Below are 8,236 nucleotides of genomic sequence, written 5' to 3'. Positions count from 1 at the left end.
CATAAATGTGCCGTAGCTTCGCTGGTGCACTGGTAGCACTGGTGCATGTCTTTTTAGTGATGCTAACTGCACAGTAACCTAATACTACTGCACAGTAGTATATTAGCATGGTTTTGCCCAGCACACTACTGCACAGTGTTATTAGGCTACTGCACAGTTAGCGTCTCATGTAAATGCACCCACTGTGTGAAAAAAAACCTGACTTACATTAGTTTTAAACTTCCTACCTACTAGTTTCATTTTATGACCTCTATTCTTGTATTGTGAGAGACAGAGTAAATAATAAATCCCTATTTACTTTCTCTTCAGTATTTAGTATTTTGTGTAGACCCTTCTGTTCCACCATGAGCACCTCTTACTATAGTCATCTGGAACTTTTCAGTTTGGACTCAAATTGGCAGTGCACCATTAACACAATTTAGTTAATTCTCTTCCCCCATCTTCCTTACTCCAGTTTGTCTTCTGTACAGTCCCTCATTGAATCAGGTATAAAATTTCCCACAGAATTGGCAGGTTTTGCAGTTTGAGCTGCATTTCCCCAGTTTTCTCAACTCCCAATTTTACTTCGTCTTGGCATGGTTTGTGGATTCATTTAATCCCCAGTTCTTGAGGATCCTGTAAATAAGCAAGAATCTCAGCTTTCATTTAAAAGGAGAAAAAAGACTGTCTGTTTAACTGTTTGCAGACAAAAGCTGGGAAATATTGTAACCACTAGTAGGACATGTGGGGGAGTCTCATGTTTCAATAGGTTTGGACTGCCGGAATATGACACTTGCAGAGGTGGCTACGGAGGGGAGTCAAGAGAAGACAAGTAACTTGGATGCAATTTTTTTATTAGAAACAAAATGAGATATGTGACGACAGCAAATTAGAAAGGAAAGGGGAAATAAGATAAAATGAATGTCTGGTTCCATTCTTTACTCAGACATCCTATGGAAGTCCCCAGAGCAGCTGACAGACAGCACACATCCTGTCTTCTCATATTGGGCTTTTCCAGATGCCCTTATACCACATTTACATTGTGGTAGTACCTAAAGATCCGTTAACAATTAGAGGATATTGTATCCCACAGGATGCACACACGTGCCTAAATGGTGCCCATTTTAACACTTTACACCACAAAGAATCAGGTTGCACATGCTGGATAGGCTCTTTCCTCTTTATCCTAAAATTAAATTGCATTAACTACTGATTACTGCATGGAAACATGCAACTGAGATATGGCAGGAATTTTGCAATTGTCAGTACTTCGTGGCTTCTAAAAATTCTCTCTCGCTATCTACCAGCTCTGTGTGTTTGCAGTTGACTGTGCAACTTGTTTACCACTTGCAACTGATTTTATGGCCACAAATTTATATACTGATCACCCACTTTTGTTTGCTAGGTTTTAAGCTATCCAAGTCATTCTCAACCTTGTTAGATTCAAAGTACCCCTCAGAAAATGTCAATTCAATTTTCACTCATTTTTAACTACAAAAAATAATACAGCAATTCCTCTGTTGCGAAGTGAGAGAGACCACAAGTCAAAATGTTTTTAACGCTATGTATTCCTATTTGAAATCTCTTGGTTTACCTTGAAATTCATGTTAGCACACCTAACAGTCTTAACATTGTGCAGTAACCCTGCAGCACACTTGAAAGGATTTCAAGGCACCTCAGGGTGCTACAACAGCCTGGTTGAGAATCACTGAGCTAGGCCTTATTTATGTCCGACTTCTTCAACTGTAGGCTTTGGCTCATATGTATTCTTTATTTTTATTAAAGTAGTTGTGATTTTTTTATAATGGCAGACCACAAACTAATCTAAAGGCCTCAAACCAGGAAGCAAAAAAATGAACCCCAGAGTTATTTTAGACCTCTTTTATGACTGTCTCATAATTTTCAACTGTTGAGGCTGGCAAGATTACATCCCATGCCTCCATGCTGAAAGCATGATCTTTATACCTTCTGTTCCCTTTACCAATGTATGCATTTCTAAATTTTGGACACTAGGTATCATCAGAACACATGTCATTCTGTAGTGCGCTTGACCACGGTTTGTATAAAAGAGAGGTGGGGGTGAGGAGGACCAGAGGAAAGTGGTCCATATTGAAGAACATGAAAAGGAGATAACATACAGAGAGAAAAGAGTGAAGGAAAAGAGCAAGGAGAATGTCTGATCAGACATCTTCCTGTTGTTATCTAAAAGTTCTGCAAAACACTTAAAAAAAAGAAAAAAATTCCAGTGAATTCCAGGTGGGTTTCTGATGGCCCCTGTCTGCCAGACAGGTTTCTGATAGCTGAATGCTGTCTGGTTTTCTGTCAGCTTGTCTGCCCATTTCCTCAGCAGTCTGGAGGACCAGGAGATGGGTGCTGTAGCAGCTCACAATGGCAGGCCAGAAGGAAACTGTGGTTCCTAAGGTTCTTCAGCAAACTATCTAGTGGACTGACAGTGAGTTGGGGCTGAGGGGCCCAGTCCCCACCAGTTACTGAGCTGTTCAACCTCCTGCTGTCTCAGGGAATCTGAGGATATTTAGAAAAGGTCACAATAAAATTCTTCCTGAACAAATACTGAAATTCCCATTCTCTGGAAAATTTCAGAATTTGTTGTTCTGTTTGGGAATGATTTAGTATTTTAAGTTTCCCATGGAATTAGGAAGTCAGCTTTCAGTTCTAAAAAATAGATTAAACCCCAGGATATAGATGCCGAGAATGGAACTCGATGTGAGTAAACTGTAAAGATCATAAGATGGTAAAATGATTGGTAAAAAAAAAACCAAGAAAACCAAATAGATTACATTGTTTTAAATACAATACTCCTAGTAAGTTGCAATACATAACAGTTCACTTACTTCCTGCCTACTACAATGTTGCAATACCTTTTAACTCTGTTTACAAAGATTGACTATAACTGTGTCTTCTCCTCCCTTTATGTCTGCTAAATTGTGAGGTACTCAGCAGAAACGATGCTGGTTGTTTGGAAAATAATGCCTAAGCTACATGGTGGCCACCAATCACACTGAACTTGTTCAAGTGTGTGTGTTAGGAGGGGAGGGAAAGGGGTGGGTTAGGGTGCAGGGGGGTAGGCACAGATAGACACTCCGACAGCCCTAGGAATTTCTTTTCACTAACTTAGTAAATGGGATCTTTCATTCCCATTGTGGACCTGTTTGCATAGGATGTAAGGTTCCTAACTGCAGCAAGAGCTCTGTTCTTCCTGATTCATTGATTCCTCTTGCCTTTCCAGTTTTTTGTGCATGCATCTGTGAACGTCTGACTAAGCCATCCTCTTTCCCCTAGCTTTTCGGCCCTTTTAGCTTGAATTTGCTCCTGGTGCCACATAATTGGCATGACTAATAAAATCATTACAAAGTACTCATCAGAAAACTTGAAGTTAGCATATCATAAATGTTATTATAATAGCCATGTAATAAATTAGTGTATTAGGGTAAACATTTATACTGTGGTAGCAGCTAAAGGGCACAATTGAGTCAGGCCAAGTTGTACTAGATGCTGTGCAAATATATAGTAAATAGCAATTACTGAGCCAAAGGGCTTACGGCTGAAAAGATGAAGTTATATAAAGATATTAAGATGAAGGTACTGATTTTTTTTAGAAGGAATGAAAACCCACAATTACAGCTCAACATAACGGCAGCAGTTTTGGAAATCAAGTACAAACACTTCTTATTCTGATTTAATCAGTAGTTTATTCCATTACTTATTTTAAGTCAACTTCCTAAATGTTCAAATACTATTGACAATCATATGTCTGTAGAGGGGTCAAAGACAGAAGAAAAGAGGAGTATTACTTCATCCTCAAAGAGATTTTGTTACATCTCTTAATCTACATTTCTTTTTAAAATGCCATTAATCTAGTGTGAAATATCTTAAATGCTTTTTTTTTTTAAATCCAGTGTTTAGGTAGGACCTATATAAATATTTTGTGTCCTTATCTGTTGCCTTTTGGTTTATTTATAACTAATCCCTAGTACTGAATAGCTTGAACAATACAGCAGATGGTCCTTGATAAAATTTTAATCTGACCAGATGGTTCTTAATAAAGTATTATTGAAGCAGACCTTTGAGCATGCATAAACATTGTCCACACCAAATCCTTAATTTGCCCTTATTAAACAAAAAATAAGAGGACCGATCTATGTTTTGCATTTAATTTATGTTTTATAATTAGAACTACTTAACTGATGGAGGTTTTATCAGAACTATCATATATCAGATGTGTCATGTGAAGAACATACTGGATGATTCCTAAAGCCACTGTGATCCACTGTGTCAGCCACTAGGAAAGAACTGAACCTATTCTTCCTGCAATATTTGAGCAATCTCCTCTTCAATTTTCTGCTTTAAAAACAAATATATTTTAAGTCTTTTTGGGCAAATCTTAAAAAAAACAACCTATGTCTGTCCCAAAAGTCAGTCATTGGTCCCCATCTTCCCCCTGCTCCCACCCCCTTCCCCACATACACACATGCACACACACTCCAGGGACAAACAAGTTTTAAAAATTAACGTATGAAAGTCCACCACCATGATCTACTTGCCGTATAAAGTTAAACGTGCTGCCACATCTCTCAGAACCAAGCTCAGCATTGAAGATGCAAGTATTGACTTCTACCTTATGTTTAAACCCCTATCAAAGCACCTTTGTCTTTCTTCATAGGCTCTTATTTCCCTCACTTCTTCACGATTTGTATGATAAATCATATTGCAAAAGATCCATTAATAACTCTTTCTTTCTTCTTTTCCTGTAAGGGTAGCTAAAGGTAGAGAAAATGTATCTGGAAATGAAGTACCTCTCCTTTGAACAGCAGCCAAACTCATTTTGAAGGTGGATGCAGCCAGTGGCTAAAAATTATGCCATCCCTTAGAGTCACCTTGTACACACTGTCAAGATCTAAATGGAAAGGAGAACTGGATCTCCCATTTGGCACAAAGACAGAAATTCAAATGGGGCAAAATGGCTTTCTAACTGCTTAGGCCTCTAAACTTCTTCACAAGCCTTTTAATTGCACTGTATTAGACCACTCTGAGCAGGAGTTCATAGCATGGCATTCATGAAATAGCATGTAATATAATATATAAAACAGAATGCTAACAGCCTTTGCTGTGGTAGGCCTGTCAGCAGTGCTGCCAGCAGCAGAGAAGTGCCATTATGTGCAATGGTGGAAAATGTTTATTGACAGTAACTGCAGAAGTTGACAGTAACTGCAGAATCTTTCTGCTAAATAAGACTTGAATTCTAATGTAAACAATGAGAGAGGCTTTGGGGTGGGCAGCAGGCTGTTTTTTATATGAAAACTGTTAAGACTTTTTTCATTAATTCTATTTATTGGATAGAACCTAGGTCAGATGCTCATTTTTCAGTCATCTTGATGATTTAGGAGGCTTTAGCATATGATCACAAAGAGGTTTGGGACACCTCCCAAAGTCATATATAAAGACATCCTTTGCTTATATATTACACAGGTGTAGATTGGAAAATCTCTGAATAACATTTAATAGGTGTTTGATACTGTTCATATTCATGCTAATATTATTAATAAACTGAAAAGTTATGGATGTAGCCCAGTGACTATTTTCTCTCCAACAAATTTCCCTTTTTATCTAATTTTGTGCTTGTATGCTATCTTAGTATCAATGGCTGAAAAATTAAATCAATATTGGTACTATATCAACTTAAATACCAACTCTAACATTTAAGGAGTGCAATGACCTTGATTAATTATCGTCTGCAGAAGTAATCTTTCTGCAATACTGACACCTAGTGGTTGACTGTTAAATAAAGGTATATCTAAATTTCTTTCTCAGTATCAGTCAGACATCATGTAAAAAAGGGTTTTCATGCCAAGATATCTGAGGAACCTTTTAGCATGTTGCATTTTTTCACTCAGCTGTGGTGTGTAGGAGTCACTTCTTATAGACAATGTACATTTTTAATTAGCTAGAGGGTTGGTTAAAGCCCTTTCAGTTTTTAACCAGTTCTTGCCTCATTTCATGCCACCTGCCAACTTCTCTTGAATCAGATAACCAATTCTGTCTCATCCTGTGCTTTACTGAATGGGGTGTCACACCTACCCAACATGTGTGTTTTTCTTCTACAGGGACACAGTTAATGGTGTCCCTGTAATGCTGTTCTTCCTAAAGAACTATATGCTTCAACTGTCTGTGTTCAGCATTTTCATTAGAATCAGAATGCAGGTAGTTTTCTTAGTAGTGTAAGAGTGATTTTATAGTTGATGGTCCAGAAATTGACACTGGGATTTTTTAGGGTGATATTTTTATTGGACCAACTACATGGGAATCCTAAGATATTGTTGTTTCCCTGGTAGTTTTCCTAAATAGGCCATGTTCCTCAGCCTAAGCAAATCAGGCCATCTTATTTGGCATTTTTTTTGTTTCAAAGCCTAGGCTTTCATCTACTAAGATCTGACATTTTATCACTGTCCCTAATGCCTGAAATTATTCCCCTTAAATCCTCAAGGAAAATACCTGTCATATACTGTGATTCAGTTGAAAAAGATATCTTTGTTGCCTGTGCAAAACTGTGTATGCCTTAAAAGAAACTAATTCTTTGTGTTTTTGCAGTTTTGTAAAGAAACCAAATGTATTTCTCTCACTTGAGCCTTAGGTGTCCTCAGGTGTGGCGTTTTGGAGTATGGGAAATTATTCATCCCAGAGCCATGTTACATGCATAAATCTTATTATTGTGACTTATGGCATCCTAATAATTTCATAGTGTCATTCATAAATCTCCCCCCATGACATTTTTATTTATATCTCATTGAATAATATGTTGCTATAGATTTAGGATAAACTGAGCATTGGGCTTAAATCTATAGGAAACTTTTTCTTAACTCTTATTAAGAGTGCCAGCTTGATTGCAATGGAGAATAAACAAGTTAACAGCAGAGAGCCTCACCTAACCACCCTGATAATATGCTGTCAGTCTATTGTGGAATCACATCCTTAGTTATCCAGACCTCAGCTAACCAGACTCAATTATCTAAATGTCAACCTTAACCTAACTGTTATTATAACAAGCTGTTCTCTTTAGTTTTACTGTATTTAATGTCACTACTGCTAAGTGTTATAAGGTCTTTGCATTATGCATCGTGTTTAATCATGTATAATTCTTCACAAGATGCTGATGTTTCAGTTATCTGAATGGCTTTTTGGCAGGTACTTTCTAAAGGGATTCAGGTAAGTGAGGGAAGTGCTGTACCACTTCTACAGACAAGAGCATAGTTCAGTCCCCTTGTGTCATGCAGTCCTTGGACTCTGACTAACAAGAATGACAGTTAAGATGGTGTTTTTTTGTATTTTAAACACTTAATCCGGAGACCTGGGCTGGTGCCACTAAACTCAGTTCACATGCACAACTCTGGAGTTTTGGTCAGCCCTGACTGTTCCAGATTTTAACAGATGGTGGAAAGGTGGTAGTTATTTTGCAGTTTAAAAATAAAACCACCAAGTGATAGTTATCTTGCCATTAAATCTGAGGGTAGAAACAAAGGAACTTGTAGTATTAGTTAGGCATGGTCAGCCCTACACCTGACCCACTTACTGCTGACCTTCTCTCTTTTTTCATATCTTATTTCCACTTTATCTTTCCAGGGAATAGTTAACCTGTGCTAGCTATCTGGTCCAGTTCTAGCTTGCATCGCCATAGATGCAAGGAGGAAAAAAAATGCAATCACATGGCACAACCCATGAAACTGAGGTAAATCTGCCTTGGCCTACAAGATCATTTTCGTAGGGCAAGATGCTTTCTTTCTAGGACAGCTGTTCATTTGTGCATTGTTGCTCTGGGGCAGTTACCTCCAGGATTATTCTCTGAGCGTCTCTCTGGAGATAACTCTGTTAGTGTAGCCAGGACTACAATGCACTTTACTTGTACTCCGGTTCCACCAGGAGAAATCACCAGGCAAGGTCAGCCAGGGGCAGCGTGAATAGGAGATTGACCCTGTCCACCTAATTGACTTCTGTTCACCTACTAATTCACAAGATAATAGTTATTCCTCTGTAAAATCCTAACATTTTTGTGCCACTGAAAACAAAGCTTGAACAGGCCTCTTCCCTTTTGACTGATCTTATTCTTTTACTTCATATTAAGTTTATTTCAAGTGTCCCTTCTTTGGTTGGTAACTACATGTGATAACGTCTTTTGCTTTACAAATTTAGTGATCATTTACACTAGCATAATGGGATTGAAGGAAAGTAATAGTATTTATATATA

The sequence above is a fragment of the Gavialis gangeticus genome, unplaced genomic scaffold (genome assembly GCF_001723915.1).
Source record: "Gavialis gangeticus isolate Ggan-Ray unplaced genomic scaffold, GavGan_comp1, whole genome shotgun sequence".
In the NCBI taxonomy this organism is placed as follows: domain Eukaryota; kingdom Metazoa; phylum Chordata; order Crocodylia; family Gavialidae; genus Gavialis; species Gavialis gangeticus.
This window is presented reverse-complemented; position numbering follows the sequence as displayed.